Below are 19,548 nucleotides of genomic sequence, written 5' to 3'. Positions count from 1 at the left end.
GAGCGTCTCCACCCCATTGTTCTGCCCAGACACTGAGGTCCAGCTCCGAGGACCTTCTGGTGGTTACCTCCCTATGAGAAGTGAGGTAACAGGGAACCAGGCAGAGGGCCTTCTTGGTAGTGGCGCCCGCCATGTGGAACGCCCTTCCATCAGATGTCAAAGAGATAAACAACAACCTGACATTTAGAAGACATCTGAAGGTTCACTGAAGTTTTTAATGTGTGGCATTTTAATGTATTTTTAATCTTTGTTGGAAGCTGCCCAGAGTGGCTGGGGAAACCCAGCCAGATGGGTGGGGTACAAATAATAAATTATTATTATTATTATTATTATTATTATTATTATTATTATCTTGTCACCTTCAGGCTACTTTGTTATGCGACCACCCTGTAGAAGTGCAGGTATTAACAGCAGAGACACGTTTGATGTTTTATCATATTTTTAATATTCTATCGGAGCCACCCAGAGTGGCTGGGGAAATCTAGCCAGATGGGTGGGGGAAGAAGAAGAAGAAGAAGAAGAAGAAGAAGAAGAAGAAGAAGAAGAAGAAGAAGAAGAAGGTGATTAGGGAATAGGACTGGCTTTTTTGCCCTCAGTAATGTTGACACATAATCCAATATGAGTTGCTTTGTGGTTTTATGACATCACAAGGAAGAGACTGGCTGGTGTGTGGAATCAGTAAAAGGAAAAGAATTGCAAGGAAGGACACTGTTAAAATGTGGGGTGGGGCTTTTTTTGAGACAGTTACCTTGGGACTAAAGACATCTGCCACATTTTCGCAAAATAACCCCTCAAAAAAAAAAAAACAACAACAAAAAAAACCCCCACACCAAAAAGGGTCGTTTTCACAGCATGTGAGTTCACTGGAGGAAAGGAGGAGTATATTTTTTTTAAAAAAAATAAAATAAATAAATATGCAGCGAAGCCCTAATTTGCCCCCCTTATCAGACATACTAGTAAATGTTGATAGCTAACATTTAGCATTTGCTCCATGCTACCTACTGACATTCACCGGCATGTCTGAAAGGGAGGGGGGAATTAGGGCTGTGACAATTTTTCAAGATATCCTGGGGCATCAACATTCATATATGAGTCTTAGCATTCACCATATCCAGGGCATTCACTGTTACATATACGTCACAAACAGATATATCACAAATTATGGCAGAAATGTTCATTGTCATGACTGTAGCTCATCCAGTTTCTTTGCCTGCACTGGCAACTGAAGGGTCAGGCAGTATCTCCCAGGGGACCAGAATTGCCCTAGCAGCTCTCAGTCCTTGATCCTTTTTCTGTTGCAGGTGTGCCATATTTCCTAAATTCAGCGCTCGCTAACTCCCAGTCCTGAGCTGCAGTAGCTGTTGCTTGAAGAGGCTGCTTTGACCTCATGCAACGGAGAGAGTGTGCAGGTCTGGTGCCTTTATGAAACAGAAGCAGAATAGGCTTTGCTGGAAACGCCTGTAGTTTCTGCAGGACTTCACATGGCTGACTCTGTCTGTGGAGAATTTACAAAAAACCGAGGACTGTTTCATTCCGAGCTTCGGGTAAATGGAGGGAAACGATTTGAGGAGGTGGACTGCTCAGGTATGTCTGTGTGACTGATGCAACTTGGAGTTAAAGGAAACAGAGAGAGTATGGCAACTGGCTGTGTGTCCTTGAGGAAAAGTGGTTGCAATTTTTGCCTTGCTTTTTTTAAGGAAAGACCAAGATTTTGAGGTGTCTGTTGTAGGGTGTGGAGCCAGCACGAAGTAATAAGTAGGAACTGTGTTTTGATGTGATGTATCCGCCCCCCCCCCCAGTTCCCTCAGATATTTTTCCTCCTTCAGTTGAACTATTTGAAGTATACCAATTCTCGACACTTCAGTTGTAGCATTTATGGGTTTGTAGCTTGCTTCTCCTGGTGAATAGCTTTACAGGCAAGCTTTGCTTATCAGTTACAAGCAAATTTCCCTGCCTTTCCTCAGTGAAGCTTAGGGCAGAGTATGTGACTTTTTCAACATTATAGTCGCACAAATGTCACCCTGTCTCCTGTGTGCTGGTTGGGCTGTGAGATAGTAGCTTGTCTAAGACCATCCCGTTGTGTTGTGTGGTTGAATTTGAACTCAAGTCTGCCTACTCCAAATCCTAAAGTACAATCTACAATGAGGTAAGTATCACTATGTTAAATTATAATTACTTCTGAGTAAGTTGAAGGGGGATTTCAGCCCCAAACTCTTTGCTAAAACACGCAGTGGGTTTCCCAGACTCAGATCCTTTACAGCGTTTACTTTAGACAGAAGTTTCAGTAAATTCCATGGCATTTACTCCTGGGTAAGTGTGTGGATTTCAGCCTTATCTGACTATTTTGTTGCTTCTTCCTTGCCATCTATTTGTCAGGCATCAACTATGGCTAGCATCTTCTGACAAATACAGCATTTTGCTTGTGGTGTTTCCGCAGTTCTTCAAACAGGTGTAACTTTCTGTTTGACAAGGGTGATGTCCCTACCTCAACCCAGAACAGCGCAAACCAGGGCCACCTCACCTTGTAGCTATGACTTCTATAAAACTGCAATGACAGAATGAGTTCTTACTTTGCAGGCACTTCAGCATGGGAGGACAAAAAATGCATATTATGGCACAGTCCAGCTGTCCTCTGGTCAGCAATTAGAAGGCCACTTTGAGAATTGGATGGAGATGTTCAAAGCCAAGATAGCAAACTGACCTCCAAACGCAGCTTTTTGAGATAGTCCTAATGCGGCAGTTGTGATTCTTGCATATCCTATTATTGCCTTTGCTATGACTCTCAGTTCCTGATGGGTACTGATCTAGGGACTTCCAGCTGCTAATCACTATTCTATAGGTTACTTGTGCCCCATGTGACAAGTAATCTCGGATCTGTTCTCTTTTGACTTACAGGATAAAGGGCAGAATTGATCCTTGTTCATTCATTCATTCAGAGGGCCTCTAGGGATATACATCTGTTTGTTTGTTTATTATTCTGGCAAGTCTACTCTCTTTGTTGAGGCTTATTATATAATAGGCGTTGTTTCCTTTTTTTGTGGGCCATATAGATATTACTGTGAGCTCTCACGGACAGGATCTGAAATATAACACATACACCAACAAATTAAATTATTAAATATGTCTGTAGCCAATTTAAATTATGTGGTGGTGTGGAGCAAAATACAGCAGTACTTCACAGCCTACCTTATTGTTTGGAAAATTCCCTCCATCGTAAGTGGACACTTGAACCAATTCTCATATTTTAAAGAGGGGTTTTTAAAAAAATAAAAAATAAAAAATAAAAAAATTCCTCATGGCACAGAGTGGATGGAGCAACACTGACATCCTTTGGCTTAGGCTTAGGGGAGTGTTTGCAGCGTCTGCCCCCAAAGTGCCGTGGAGTCTCTGCAATTCTCTCTCTCTCTTTCTCTCTCCCACTGCTGAAGGTTTGGGTTCAGTGGGATCCAAGAAGGGATTGTGCTGAGTCCAATTTGTTGCATTAGGGAGCATCAACTGTTACAGATTTAATCTGCGCAAAGGATTACATCCGCAGAATGGAAAGCTACAGGGCGGCGATCCCAGTAAATGTTACCAACACAATGTGATGCCAGAGATCAGCTGGAACAAAAAAACAAAACAAAACGCTGGACCCCAAAGAGGTCGGAATAACTCAAGTTTGTTTGGTATGTGGGTTTTTTTTTTTTTGGAGGGGCAGAGGCTGCCAGAAAGGCGTCCAGTACAACTCGTTTCTTGCAATAACGGGGGGGGGGGGAGCAAACTCATCCTAACATAGCTGAAGATGAGCAGCAGATAAACCCCGTCTCTCCCGGACCAGGCAGTTGAAGAGTGTGTATGAATTGGAAACACCAATTTCTTCGATATCATCTCTGAGAGGGCTGTAATTTAATTGGGGGGGGGGGTGTCTGTTGGATTTGACATGACAAGTGCCGCAGTCTCTCTTTCTCTCGGTGAGGAGGGAGGAAAATTAGCTATGTAACGAGGAAGTGTGGGGTGAGGGGTTTTTAAAAACAAACCAGCAAGAAAAGCCCAGGAGTGGCGGTGCTGTGATTGTGTATTATTACAGCAAGCGGAATAGATGAACTGATTACCTTGGACTTGAAGCAGAAGAGTGCCATTCTGTCAGGAGCAGGAGGAGGAGGGAGTCTTCCATAGAAAGCCCTCCTTTCTTTCTTCCCCTCCCACCACATTCACTTGCAAATCACTGTGAGCCTGGAAAAGCCTTCTCTTCCTTCCAGTCTGTGTAACCTTCCCATGGCAAGTGCTTCGCCTCTATCAGCAGAACCTCTCTCTCTCTCTCTCTCTCTCTCTCTCTCTCTCTCTCTCTTCCTGTGTGGTGGCTTTTTTCCTTTCTTTTTTTTTTAATCAGGCGCTCTGAATGAAAGCCAGTCAGAGAGGAGAGGCAGAGAGCGAGAGCGAATGCTCCCCCCCTCGCCCCTCCTTTCCCTGCTGTCCAGAGTTAAGTGATGCTCGGAGAATAAGCCTGAATTAAATTCAAGTAGGATCAGTCTTGCGGGGGGGAGAGAGAAATAGGAGAAAACCACTAAAACAAAGAGGAAGGAAGCTATTGCAATTATCCCACGGCTTTGCATAGGTTGTTGGACGCTACTTCATTCTCGGCAGAAAGGTAGGAACGCTCTTGCTTCTAGCTTTCATTATGTGTGTGAGAGAGTTTGTTAACAGCAATGTGGTTTATTGTGACAACAGCAGAGACCTGAAAGATGTAACTTTCTCCAGGATTGCATGATGGTCGTAAGAGAGAAGTTATGTGTGTGTGTGTGTGTGTGTGTGTGTATGTATATATGCATGCAGCCCAGGTAGAATTGCACATATACAGTATATATATCTGTGCAATTCTAGCTGGGCTGCGTTTCTACCTGCTCAAGAATGACAGAGCTATGCAGTTTGCAAAGCCGGTTCATTAACTGCCAAGCTAGAGTCAGAGTAACATATAATTCCTTACAACACACAGCCCACCGGCATTTTGCTGTTGTGAAGGAATTGGTAGGAGGGTAACCAGGAGGGAGATAAATTCTGTGTGCACTTGAAAAGCTTAATCTCTCACAAGGGTAACTATCATGGTCAGAGCTTCAGTTGCAAACGCACAAGTCAGGTCTTGAACATCCTTGCACGAAGGATAATGGCTTTCTTTTTCCATCAAGAACACTATCATAGTTTTTCTCCTCCTTCTGAATAATATCTCACTGTGAAATGTGACACACACACACACACACACACAGTGCGAATCCTGCTTCAGGCTACTCCTTGTAGACAGTGGGGATGGATTGATGCACATGGGCTAAACTTATGCGCCTGTCTTGATGGCTTGTAGGATACGCAGAGAATGCTAAGCGTGTGTACCCATCCCGCTTTGTGTACTTGAGAAAGAGTAAAGCAGTGTGTGTGAGAGAGAGAGAGTGAGAGAGAAAGATAGCACGTTATGTGGGAATACAGGCAGCAGTTGTGCGAGTCTTTACTGTCGCTGCTGCAATAAAATCCATATTTGATGTGGTGTTAAATTAATGCAGCATGCTGCAAGTCCCCATCCGTGCTCCTGACAAGTCACCGTTGGTGGCATTGTCAGCTGCTCTTACGGCTGCGCTGCAAAAATTAGCAGCAAGCGAACGTGCGACACGGTGCCAGATGTAGCCACCTAAACCTAACAGGGCTTTTAGCATAAAGGATGCCACCGACCGCACGTGCGGTCTGTGACAAACGGCAGCCAGTGGAACCTGACCTATCATCTTTGTTTGCTTGCACACAAATGGAGCCATTTCCTCTTGTCCTCGTCTTTCACTCTGGTAAAGGAGAGAGAGAGAGAGAGAGAGAGAGAGAGAGAGAGAGAGAGAGAGAGAGAGAGAGAGCGTCTGTGTTGTTCAAAACTGCATATCCATTACTTCCAAGATGCTTGGAGGGGCATTATTTTGATTCTGTCTGTGTGACATACTGAGAGAGGTGGGAGGGAGGAAGGAGAGAGCATCTACTTCATTTGTGTGTGTGTGTGTGTGTGTGGCAGCTGGCTTCATATGCATATCTGGCCAAATTTTGGCTTGGGGTTCAGTACCAAATTTCCAAATGATCTCCTTTCAGAAATGTTTTGTTCTTGAGAGCTGCTGCTCAGCACTCTTGCATATCACCGTGCATGCTAATATGCTTTCATCTGAAATACCTTCCTCTGCTGTGATTGGTTTTTTTTTTTTTTTAAATGTTCCAAAGGGAAATTGCATGAGAGCGAAAGAAAAGGTGGATGTAAAGCTGGCTGAGAGGAAAGAATGAGTGAGAGAAGTTCTCTACTCTGAGGAGAAGAGACTCCTCTAGATTCATGCCGTCAGTGTGGTTGGGTGAGGAGAGAGATGCTGTGTTTTGGAACATAATCAAATTACCTGGTTCTAGCTCTGCAAACTCCTCAATTTCAAGCCTGCCCTGGTGAAGGAATTTGATTTACTGTGCAATGTGTTTCAGTGAGGGTGGGTGACTGTTCCATAATGCAATGCCTCTTTTTTAAGATCTTAGTTGGTTCTGAGTATCAATATGGCATTTAAATAGATGGATTTAATTTTATTAGAGGCTCAATGTCACAACAAATGACGTCACTTACACTGTTTTCATTTTATGTTTGTCATACCATATGATTGATTTGGGGGGGGGATAACTATGAGGGAGAATACACCTCTTGCTGCTTTCTTTGCACTCATTTTATATTGGCATGTCTGTCTCCAATTTAGGTTGACAACTTTGGGTAGAACAGATTAGTCTTAAAGGCATAGCCTTTCCCTTGTAGCTATCATGATATGCAGAATGTTATGTGTGGGCATACTTAAGAAATGTTTGACAGTGTATTGATTTTTATTCAGAGTCACAGTCATTTGTTACTTCAAAAATATGTAGGAATCTTCCCAGTACAGGAATACATAGCTTCAAAAGGGTTCGTGTGCCAAAAACAGAAGTGCAATTTTAAAAAATTGATACACTACACATAGTGCCATGGTCCCTAGATGAGCATCATTTCTCTTGTATTATATCGTCCAAAGTAATTTGTTGTTAAAGTTAAAAGCAATCCAGGGAGCTCTGCAATGAATGTGGCTGTTAAACAAAGACTATATTGTTTCATCTTTCTCATTAAATGACTCAGTGCCGAAGACAGAGAGGGTTAATTTGAAAATGGTAAGCATTTCTGGCACTCAGAAAGTCATTTCCTGATCTCAACGTGATATCTTAGGGGAACAGGTGATGAGGGTCTCTCTCTCTCTCTCTCCCTCTGCAATACTTGCTCAGATGACTTATTGTCTAGATATTTTTGATTAAAAATGTTTTGGTTTTGTGTTGTTGTTTTTTTAAAAAAATCATCCCATATAATGCCACTAGGCTGCAGCAGTAGCTCACAAGGGTCAGTAAAGGGTTGGGCGACTGCTTGAGCAAGTGTTAACAAAGTGCCATGCCTTGTATCATTGTATTAAGTACTGTCCATTTGCCAATTGATTCTTTGTCAGTGGTTGAAATATTCTGCCCACTCTCCTCATTGGACTCCTCCACAAGTTCTGGCTTTTATGTAACACCAATGTTGGCCCAGATGACCTGGAGAAAGCAACAGAGGGAAGAGACAGAGACACCCAGAAGTGAGAACAACTTATGCAACATACATCTCAGCTATAAAATTTCCACTGTAGATGCACCAGACTCTTTCTTATTTAATAGGCGACAGGGAGACTGGTTCACATCTTAGTTAATGCTGCAGAAAGACCAGATTTTGAACAAGAAACCATCAGGTGAAGGACACTTTATGGCTTATCTGAAAACTTTACAGGTGCCCCAGAAGAAATGACATGTAGGATTTAATCCATTGTGGATCTTTACACACTGGAGACCAAAGAATCCCCACAAAGCACATGGCAGCATTGAAGCAGGAAGCATAAGTGAGTCCTTCCAGTTTCCATGCTTTGGGGACAACATCTCAAAGGGGAATCACACATCTGCTGCAAGCTATCTTTGCTTCACTGGCCTCCTCATGGGAGAGATGCACGATTTGCCCCTTTGCACATCTTCCTCTTCTTGCTTTCTCACTTCCACATAATGTTCAAAGCAATCCATCAGGATACTCTGTACAATGAGGTGCAGCTGATACAACTGAAAAGGCAGAACAGGTGATAAATAGAATCATAGAATTGTAGGGTTGGAAGAGACCACGAGTACCATCTAGCCTCACATCCTGTAATGAAGGAATCGTTTGCCCAATGTGGCTCTCGAACCCACAACCCTGAGATTAAGGGTCTCATGCTCTGCTGTCACCCCATTTGCCCTGTATTCTCTGATCAGTCACTCAGGTTTGATGTCAGAGGTTAACTTTGGACAGTACTGAAGCTAATGATGCTAAGAGTTCCATCTTGCAGGGCCTTCTCAGTCATGACTCCTTGAATGTGGAATTCCCTTCATTGGAGTCATATAGACTCCCTCCTCTGATAACATTTCACCAGTTGAAGACCTGTTTATTCTACTTGGCCATTGAGGGCTCATCATCTGCTGCTGTGTGACTATGGAATCTCCTGTTGTTGGCTGTTTAGGGAAGCTTTTAATGTTTAGCAGATTACTGTATTTTAATATTTAAATTTACTTTATTTTAGTATTTCAATATTTTGTTGGAAGACACCCAGCCAGGTGGGCGGGGTATAAATAATAATTATTAATAATAATAATAATAATAATAATAATAATAATAATTGGCAATATGTTGTTATTATTTTATGGTGTTTTTGTTGGTCGTCTATTCTGTATTCTGACTCTGTGGCACCCTGGGAAGTTCAGTTGAAAAAGAGGGTCTAAAAATATGAGTGATATATAGTGTTAGTCAGAGAAGGCCACCTGAAATCAACAGACTTAAGTTATTGATGATTTCGTTGGATATCACCCATGGTAAAGCAAAAATAAATACATTCACATGCAACATGTCAACGTACATGCGCTTCCCCCAAAACACATTTGAAAACTTTTCCTATCACCGTATCATATCCATTTGTACCTGGGCTTTCATCTCAGAATTAGAAATGTGCTTGAATACTTTCAGGAAGAAATACATGCTCCCAAGTGTATAAGATATACTTTGCCACTGTTGAGAAGTACAGAATTTGTGGACTCCAAGGGTCTTCTTTGTGGCCTGCACAAATTCTGCCTCCCATTTGGAAGGCATTCCTTATAACTTGAACATACGATAGTAAAGAAATTGCAGGGTTACTTGATGCTGAACTTGTTTCCCACCACAAGTTTAAGCATCTCCAAAATATAGCCCATCCTTCAACAAATGAATTCACTAAACAGGCCAATGAAATGATGGACAGAAGAACTCTTAAGACTGAGTCCTCTCAACCCATAAATTGTGTTGGTTTTACATGATCTTATATGTTTCCCGGCTCCCTAACTCCATCACTGACTGTTTATAGCAGATGTGGATGGGGAAATCGGAACTGGTGTGGTGTTATCAAATAAGTTAGAAGACCAGGTGTATGACTGATATGTTTTGGAAGCAGATGTGTTTTTCTCCTATCTTATCTAGTATAACCCCTAAACTTTGCATCCCAGTACTTTCTCAGTGCGGTAGACTATTTCTTCCCAAGTAGGAAACTTTTTTTCCCCATTTTTTTGAATATGGGGACTCACTCGCTCATGTGGTATCTAATTATTGCCTCAAAAAAATGAAAGATACAGGGCACACAGTTAAACCCAAATGAAGCATGTTTAAGTTCCACTGATGTCATTGGTAGATAGTTCAATTTAGGCTTTCATTTTCCATTAAGTCCAAAGAGACTTAAAATGCTAACCTTTGACTATCAATCAGATCTGCTTTTTTAAGAAGTCTCAATTCTGGCTTGGCTGGTCCCAAGGTATCAGAGCTGCCCTCCCCGCTAAAGTAACTTGGATTATTTTGATGCTGCTGTGAAACTGTGGTTTGAAAAACCCAACCATCAATAGCTTTTTTTGCACTATAATCTCAACCTTTTATTTAATACAGGGGATTGTTTTGGGTGAGAACCCATTTATTTTCCCTCAGAGACTATTGAGCATCTAAAAAAATCAAGGCCATAGGTGTATTTTGTTTGCTGGTAAATTTGGCCCTGAATTTGGCTGATTTCTTGCTTCTTATCCTTTAGCACATTTGCTAATCCATGGAAGTCCATCCTGTTTTTCATTGTGTGCCTGCCCTAAACACAGTTAAGGGGAATCGATTCATTGCAAACTGTATTACCTGCAAGTAAGTGTGCTTGGAGTACAGCCATTTATGTTAAGAATTATTTTAAATCAAGGCCTATTGAACCATTCAATACATTTACACTGCCTCACATACTTCTAATCAGTTTCAGATATGTTTAGTTGCCAATGTTCTGAACCTAGATCTTCCTAGAAACTGTAGGATTAGGGAAATGCAGGCAAACGGAGGTGGAGTTTTTGGAGGAAGCTATGGCAATTCAGTTGTTTTTAGACGGTCTATCTACAATTTGTGCTTCTATGCTCCTTATTCCACCTGAAACACTGGTTTTAACCAGGTTCAGACTCTTTTATTGTTATGATTGTCAGCTGAGGTACCTGGAACCTAGAACTTTGTAAGTAAGCTTATTTATCTGCAACAAAGAATGACCAGACAGAACCCAGTGACAGCTGAATCATTCTGATTTTGTAATGTAGGTGTTCCCATCCCTTATGCCACTCAAACCCCCATAGACTTTTTCTCAAAATGGCAATAGAGTTTGGGAAGCATGGTTTAGATAGATTGATTATTCCTTCTTTAATATAACACATATAATTATAGTAAGAACTCTCATGTAGGAGTTAATACAGTCCTGTTCAGACAGTACCCCTTCAGACTACTGAGGAACAGAACACACTTCAATTGTATCCCTGTTTCCTTTCTGGTTTTCTGTTTCCTTTTTTTAAAAGGCCCACAATCCCTTATACTGGCACATCAGGGGCTGGGGTCTGTCCTGGTCCTGAATAGCTTTCTGCTTGTTTTGCTTTTTAATGCATGGGAGCATTTGAAATGCAGAGCGCCCCCCCCCCCCCGACATTGCAAATAGGTATTATTCACACGGGACTGTATCAGATGATTATTCTGACTGTATAAATTGGCCCGGCTGAGGCTTAACTCTTATGAGGGTGGCATGGTTGGCAATCCCATTGCCCCCCACAGAGATATAGTGTTGCATAAACCACACAGGAGGGAAGGGGGTAATAAGAGATGAACCACTCCAACCTCGCCTGCCCATTCTACCTCTGATGTTTCTGCAGTCCTGTCCGCATAAATATGTCCTTAGTCTGTGCTTTCTACATTATCTTGCTGCTAAACAGGCATGAGATGAAACCATGTCGATCTCCCATACCAAGAATTTTAGGTCTGAGTCAGCTGTTAAATTGCATTCCAAGTGTTTGCATATTCCGTTTCTTTAATTTACAATCTGCATCCATTTCTGGTATCTTGCTAGAAGCAGCTCTTTCCCCCCTCTTTTTTTTTTTTTTTTTAAATGCCTCCCAGGACTGTATGTGGAATAGATTCTTGTGCATTCAGTTGATAAGGAAGAATTGTGTGCTGCAGGTGGCACGAGTGCGGGAAGTATCTTTTGAGATATTGCTTCGCTTGCTCTAGCAGAGTGGATAAGATTGGAGAAGCAGCTTCTGAACTAAAGGCTGCTAGTTGGCAGTGTGTAATATTTTCTCAGCACCAGTAGCTTGAGTCAAGGGAATATAAAACATGGGGGGGGGAGGGATTGCCTCTACATATATGCGTTCCTCCACCTACCCAGCAACATGCTACTGTCTTTCTGAACTTTCTTTGTTGCCAACATAAACTTTATACTTTCCTTTTTTGTGTGCAGTGCACATAAATCAAAATATGAAAAGAAAATGCTTGCTGCAAAGCAGCCCATGGAAAAAAAAGAAAGAAATCCTATCAGGAAATGAAACGGCCAAAAAATCTTCCAGGTTTTGCTAGTGCTCAAAAGATAAAGGACTTTTTTTGTTTTGTTTTGAAGATCAAAGAAGTCATTGCACTATTTTGGATTCTATGCATTTTTATATCACTATATATGCATTATTATTATTTTTTGCTATTACGATTTTATCACCGGCCACGTCGTGTGCTACAGGCTGACTGTATTACATTTATCCTATCTTGATGCTTTGTCTCACCCTATAAACAATATAGAATACCTCTCTAGAGTGTGCATAGACTGCATGATTTTAAATTGATGTAGCCTTATAATATTTGCAGATGTTATAACACTTGAGCTTTTAAGTCATAAATGGTTGGTGACAATGCAGTCCTCTCTCTTGGGGGCAAAGCATTCAAAATATGTTGAATAACACGACACTTGTTTCAGTTTGCATATGCATAACACTTTTGTCCTGATTTCATCCTGATTTCATCCTAAGCATTAACATTGCATATGAGAGTCTCTGTTAATTAAATGGACATTTGAATAGTTATGACCCAATCCTAATTATAAACATGAATACATCCTATCATCTGTTTTGCAAATTGGGTTGTAGGGTGTTCATATTATTTCACTGTGTTTACTGCAAAAATACTCCACCGGGGACCATTTATGAATATCTTCCCATTACATATTACATGCTATCATTTGTCATCAGTGCCTACCACTCTGGGGCATATCTAGCCAAAGTTAAGCACATTTAACTCCCATTTATATGCAGACTAGGGGTGGATATAGCCTGGATCCAGACACATCAAAGAAGCGTTTCAGTTAAGCGCATTGTAAACTTTGTATGAGAAATCGGGTTGGCAAAAGCGGAACTCCACAGCGCCATCTGGTGTCATTGTGTTAGAATGCCTAAAACAACACAAATAAAGCTCTTTTTCTTTGCCAATGTAGCTGAGTACTAGGAATATAATGTCATCAAACATATCACATAGTTCATCTAGTTGGTGTGGGATAGAGGCAGTGCTTTTGTTCGGGGGGGGGGGGGGGGTACTCAGGGGTACGCAGTACCAGCACCATTTTTGTTGTTGTTAAAAAGCATGGCATGTAACAACTTCAAGGTGAGTTGTTGTTGTTGTTGTTTAGTCATTTAGTCGTGTCCGACTCTTCGTGACCCCATGGACCAGAGCACGCCAGGCACTTCTGTCTTCCACTGCCTCCCCCAGTTTGCTCAAACTCATGTTAGTAGCTTCGAGAACACTGTACAACCATCTCGTCCTCTGCCATCCCCTTCTCCTTGTGCCTTCCATCTTTCCCAACATCAGGGTCTTTTCCAGGGAGTCTTCTCTTCTCATGAGGTGGCCAAAGTATTGGAGCCTCAGCTTCACAATCTGTCCTTCCAGTGAGCACTCAGGGCTGAATGGATAGGTTTGATCTTCTTGCAGTCCATGGGACTCTTCCTCCAGCACCATAATTCAAAAGCATCAATTCTTTGGTGATCAGCCTTCTTTATGGTCCAGCTCTCACTTCCATACATCACTACTGGGAAAACCATAGCTTTAACTATACAGACCTTTGTTGGCATGGTGATGTCATGGTGGTCGTGGTAACTACCGGCACCTATTTTTCTAGGAAAAAAGCACTGGATAGAGGCACAGATAGAGGAGGCTCTGAAAACCCACATCATACATCAACTAAAACTAGGAACCGGTTTACAAAATACAAATTTGTTTGATGCTCTTTAGGGAATGACTTTGTGGGTCAGTCTGCAAGAGGTTACCTATGGCGGCAGGGGCCGGAGAGAAAAAAAAAACATGTTCGCTAGGGTTTCTGTCTGTGTTCGTTTTTGCACAACTGTAAGAGTTTTCCCACAATGGGTGTGTCACAGTGGGAGGTGCTAGTTCCCGGCAAAGTCAAACAAATGCATTGTACAGAAAAAAAGCTTGCTCTATTTCATGTGCCCAGTGCCACATTTTACAGAGGCCATTAACTGAATCCTTCCCCTCCTCTCTCAGCTCTTTGTCACATATGCACTGTGCCTATCGCACACTACCCCTCTGTGAAGGTGTGTATCAAACTCTGGCTGGGCACAGCGGTGAGACTATACAGATCAGCAGAGATGCTCTGCAACATCCATCTTTTGCGTTTTTGACTTACAATTGCTGATATGTCCGTTTGGTCCCTTTTCGGGTGGGTGGCTTTTCGGATGGGCCCTGGTCCTCCCTGCCAAACTGGCCTATCGCAGGCTGGATCGTCTTCCTGACACCAAATGGGCCAATTGCAGCAGGAATAAGGGGGCGCTCTCCTGGCCATGCCCAGGACGTTGAGGTCCAGCGCCAAGGGCCTTCTGGCAGTTCCCGTATTGCGAGAAGCAAAGCTACAGGGAACCAGGCAGAGGGCCTTCTCGGTAGTGGCACCCACCCTGTGGAACGCCCTCCCATCAGATGTCAAAGAGATAAACAACTACCTGACATTCAGAAGACATCTTAAGGCAGCCCTGTTCAGGGAAGTTTTTAATGTGTGACATCTTAATTTATTTTTGGTCTTTGTGGAAGCCTCCCAGAGTGGCTGGGGAAACCCAGCCAGATGGGCAGGGTACAAATAATAAATTAAATTATTACTATTATTATTATTATTATTATTATTATTATTATTGCCTGGATGGTGGGGCCTTTTGGCTTTTTCTCTCACTGTGCCGGTTCTTCAACCCACCCTCCTTCAGATTAGGGTTTTCATGGATGCTCAGACCTTGCTATGGAGAATCATAGAATCATAGAGTTGGAAGAGACCACAAGGGCCATTGAGTCCAACCCCCTGCCAAGCAGGAAACACCATCAGAGCACTCCTGACATATGGTTGTCAAGCCTCTGCTTAAAGTCGCCTAACCTTCTCATGGTCGGGCAGGAATTTTTCCCTCTTGGTTAATTGGCACCACCATTTGGGTTTTCACCTACCTCATAGCAATCGTCCCAGCTTTATAAGGTGGATAGGCATTGGGTAAGCCTAGTCTTGGTTGGAGGGGTGGCTGTAGCCTTTGCCTGCCCCTCCATGGCTAAGGATATCATGTTAAAACGTTCCAGGAGGAGTGGCTTCTGTCCAATGCCCAGGCGGGGGTTAGGGACATACTATTCCTCCAATGGGAACCTCTCAGGGGATGCCCCAATTTGATGTAGGTCATAGGGTGTGCCCATCACTGGCTTCATCCCTAGAAACCCTCCCAGTAAACAGGCAGGAGTGACATGTGCAGCTGCTTACCACAATGCCTATGGCCAAACCTCACATCTGTAACCAATAAAGTTGTGGTCTTATTTGATCCCAAAACCAATATCTTGTGTGGTGTCTTGGGGAACCGGGTGATCATGCAAACTCATTTGAGTCATTACTTGATGCTGCCTTTATCAACAAATGGGAGTGTCCTTTTGGCCATTAATGTTTAGAACTTATCTGCTGTTCTCCTGAAGGGATCCCATTTCCCCCCCTCATTTTTTATGGTTTCCATACATTGCTCATTCCCTCTCCTGCACACAATCCAGTTCGTCTTTGCTTTATAAAAAGGTCATATTATGAATTCTTCTTTAATGGGACTAAGTGAAACTTTGGTGGCAACCATACTTGATTTGTGAGCTGAAATTGCCTTGGTGGATAATAGGTTGTTCAGGCCTCTCTTGGATATCAAACCTAAATGTTCACATTGCTGGCGTTTTACCTTTAATAACCTGCTTCCCTCCAGACGTTTGGGGCTCTTCCTATTTGCCCCAGCCAGCATGGCCATACAGGCTGTGACTATTGGGAGTTATAATCCAAAACACTTGGAGGGCACCAGGTTGGTGAAGGCTGCAGTATGCCAGGTTATTAAATTTATCAGCAATATACCTTGGTTTCGAAGGATTTTTTTTCTGAGCCAAGGCAAGCAAAGTGAACTTTCAGGAACTAGGACTGTATATCTATATCTGCCAATCTGCTTGCATGTATAAAAGAGCATTTTTGCTTCTGTGGATGTGCAATGGGCTCAAAATGGCACTTTTGCAAACCAGGATTTTCTTAGGAGTCATAATAATCCACCTATCTTCTTATAACCTTACAATTAGTGTTGGTTCATGAGATTGATTGGCCCTGTAATTCTCTTTCCATAGCACAGGATAGAGCCAATGTTCCTTGCTCCACAACAATACATAACATATTGTGTGTGTGCTTAATTTCCTTTTGCAGAAATATTTTCAAATATGTAAAAACATGTAACATGCCATTTTGAAAGGTTAAAAAAGACTCACATTTCTTCTTAACAGATGCAGAGAAAAGGGAAGGGAGAAAAAGACAGAGTAAAACATCTGTTGTCTCTCAACATTTTTTCTCCAGGTGTAGTAGTAATAATAAGTTCCATATGTCTGCAAACTGTTGCCAGTCGGACCTCTTCATGCACTAGCTTCCAAGTGAACTGATTGCTTGTCCAAGGTGGGAAGGGACTCATCCTCTTTGTCACCAGAGTAAGAGTAATACAGTCATACCTTGGTTCTTGAACACCTTGGTACTCACACGTTTTGGCTCCTGAATGTCGCAAACCTGGAAGTAAGTGTTCCAGTTTGAGGACATTTTTCGGAAGCCGGACATCCGACACAGCTTCCGCTTGACTGCAGGAACTGCAGGAAACTCCTGCAGCCAATCGGAAGCCGCGCCTTGGTTTTCGAAAACTTTTGGGATTTGAACGCACACCCAGAATGGATTAAGTTCAAGAACCAAGGTACCACTGTACCAAGTTGTATAAGCATGTGAACTGGCCCATCAGATAAAAGATCTCAGGATTGTCATTAGTTATTGTCAGTCCTTTAGTGAATTTCAACGTCCAGGTACCATGTGCCTACCACCCGCAGGTCACCTCTGACCAAAAGACCACTCAAGATGACATTGTATGGTTCAATTTAGGCCACGCCTTTATTGATCACAACCATAAGAGGTTTGGCAAAGGCACTTGGTAACAACCGGCCAGTGTGGTGTAGTGGTTAAGAGCGGTGGACTCGTAATGTGGTAAAACGGGTTCGCCTCTCCGCTCCTCCACATGCAGCTGCTGGGTGACCTTGGGCTAGTCACACTTCTCTGAAGTCTCTCAGCCCCACTCACCTCACAGAGTGTTTGCTGTGGGGGAGGAAGGGAAAAGGAGAATGTTAGCCGCTTTGAGACTCCTTCGGGTAGTGATAAAGTGGGATATCAAATCCAAATCATGCCCAACTGCTGGATGATTGACCCAGGGGTCAGACAAATGTTGAGGAGGCCCTACGACATGCATAAAATAGGTGCCACCTCACAAGAACAACCAACTCAAGAAGTCCTATGGCTGTAGCCTGGGTGTCTGGACAGAAACATCTCCTCCAGGATCCCTTTAATGGGAAACCCCTATTTCCTTGGAAGGGCAGGCAGAGATTTACATCCTCCCCTCCAACAACTTGTTTTCACCCAATGTCTTACCTCCCAGAGCTGTAACAATTGCTATGAGGAAGGCAAAAAACAAAAACAAAACCCCAGGTTGGCCAACTGCTCCCTGGCCCTGAATATGGTGGCCAATTAACTCCATAGCAATGTGTAGTTACAAGCACAGCAACATGGAGGGTAGCTAACAAATCCAGGAATGATTGCAGTGCCCTGTGAGATGCAGGCCTACTTTTATCCCTACAGGAGCGGACCTGAATGAAGTCTTTGGTGGACCCTGTCAGGTCTACCCCACCCCCGAATTAGGGTTGCCATATTTTGAAGAGCAAACAAGAGGACACATTTGCCAACTTCTCCTTTTAACTATGGATTGTTATGACAGCTCTCATTTTACATCCCCATGAAAAAGAGGACGTGTCCTGGGAAAAGAGGACATATGGCAACCTTACGAATGAGCCCACCTCTGAGCCCAAGATGGGCCATTTTTTCAGGAAGGCCAATTCAAATGACCCAGCCCAGAGGCCAGAAGCGGGGCTAGTCAGACATTTCAGGAAGCGGGGTTATTCAGACATTTCTTGGGTATTTATATCACACTAAGCCAGACCATGGCATTTTGTGAATACGCAAGCATACAGAAGACATCATGCTCAGTTTGATCCTCCCTGCTTGTTGTCTACTGTGCCACACTAAGACATGATGTAGTTTAGTATTTTGTCCAGACATCAGCTTGTGGCTTACCTTTAGACAAGACTAACCATGTGCTGTTACCCAAGTTTGTCCTATAATTTACAACTGGTGGGGTGTCCAGGAAACTATGAGCTTCAGTTAGGATAACATGCTGGTCTATACCTTGGATCTCAGCAAAAAGGCTTGAGACCACAATTTCATGTATTTGCATAGTTCAGCTTTTGATGATGAGTGAAACAGGTCTATTAAATCTTCTTCTCTCATAGTATAGGCATTACATTCTGTTCCCACCTCCTACCTGATTGCAAGTTTACCCCATTCCATTCCCTTGAGTTATTATGGGACTGGCTTTTTAAAGCTTTTTACCCTACAGATTTTTCTTTTGTTGTTGGGGGGTGGGTGGGCAATTGTGTTTATTTTGGGGTTATCCTGAATCTGCCAGTACTTCTCTCTTGTCTATCAGTTGTTGTATAGCGCTCCAGTTGGAGAACAGCCTTTGCCAAAGGTGTCACAGGCTTTGAAGACACTCGAACTCAGGACGCAAGGGAGAAATGTGCTAGGAGGAAGGCACACTTGGCAAATGCGCACTGTGATCAGCTCCTGCCCGGAAACCAATGTCCCCGCTGTGGAAGGATGTGTGGATCCAGAATTGACCTCCACAGTCACTTACAGACTCATTGTTAAACCCGTGTTTATGGAAGACAATCTTACTTGGCTACGAGTGATCGCCAAAGAAGAAGATAGAAGTACAACTCTGAGAAAACCTGAATCAATATTAGCATGCAGACTTTAAAACTTGTTTTTTTTATTCAGTTAGTAAAGTATTTATATACTGGCATATCTTCAAATCATCGGGGCAGTGTACAACAACACAAAAACGTTTAAAAGCAATACAAAGCGGTGGTTAAACTAACTGGTTACCTGAGGGGAGTTTTGAAAGATGACATAGGCCTCTTGCAGGTTAATATCGAATATATACTAGAACAGGGCTTTGAACCTTGTTTCGAATCTTGCCTCCCCTACAGAAACTTGAAATCGCACCCCTGCTGGTGACACAGGGCATTGCATCAGCCATGTGGAGAGTCATAGCCCTGTATAGGAGAGAGACATCAAAGCTAAAATAGTCCTTGCTCTCTGAAGCAAGTTCTGGTTAAATATACACCTTTTGCAGTTTTAAAGTCTTATGCACTTTGACTTTTTTTTGGGGGGGGGGGGTGTTCCTCCTCTGATAGAGAATGTGCTACATAGCTGTCCATTAATGCTAATCTTCAGCTAGTGACAAAATGCAAGCATAAATTTTAAAGGACGTTGGAAGGGGAAGAGAGAGAGAGAGAGAGACTAATGGATACATGGGGAATGAAGTAGATTCATTTTATTTTCTGTAAGTCATAGGCCAGATCCACTTTTCTGGAGATTAGCTCTGACTATGAATATCTACTGCAGGTAGAGTTAATTCTTTTTTTAAAAAAAAAACACCTAACAACCTGAGAGCATTAATACTTATATAGACATAGATTTAGAT

At 42.7% G+C, this 19,548-nt stretch overlaps 1 protein-coding gene across 5 annotated transcripts in view; it reads left to right on the top strand.

The window, feature by feature from the left end:
* Positions 1–1,218: 1,218 nt before the first annotated feature.
* CDH10 (cadherin 10) overlaps positions 1,219–19,548 on the top strand; it is a 146,720-nt gene continuing 128,390 nt past the window's right edge. Inside the window, exon 1 of one of the 5 annotated variants that reach the window (XM_079984965.1) lies at positions 1,219–1,584. The gene's annotated coding sequence lies outside the window, so the exon portion shown is untranslated. The other 4 variants (XM_079984964.1, XM_079984966.1, XM_079984967.1 and 1 more) reach the window with 4 other exon arrangements.

This window comes from Podarcis cretensis, assembly GCF_951804945.1.
Source record: "Podarcis cretensis genome assembly, chromosome: 7".
Classification (NCBI taxonomy): domain Eukaryota; kingdom Metazoa; phylum Chordata; class Lepidosauria; order Squamata; family Lacertidae; genus Podarcis; species Podarcis cretensis.
This window is presented reverse-complemented; position numbering and strand designations above follow the sequence as displayed.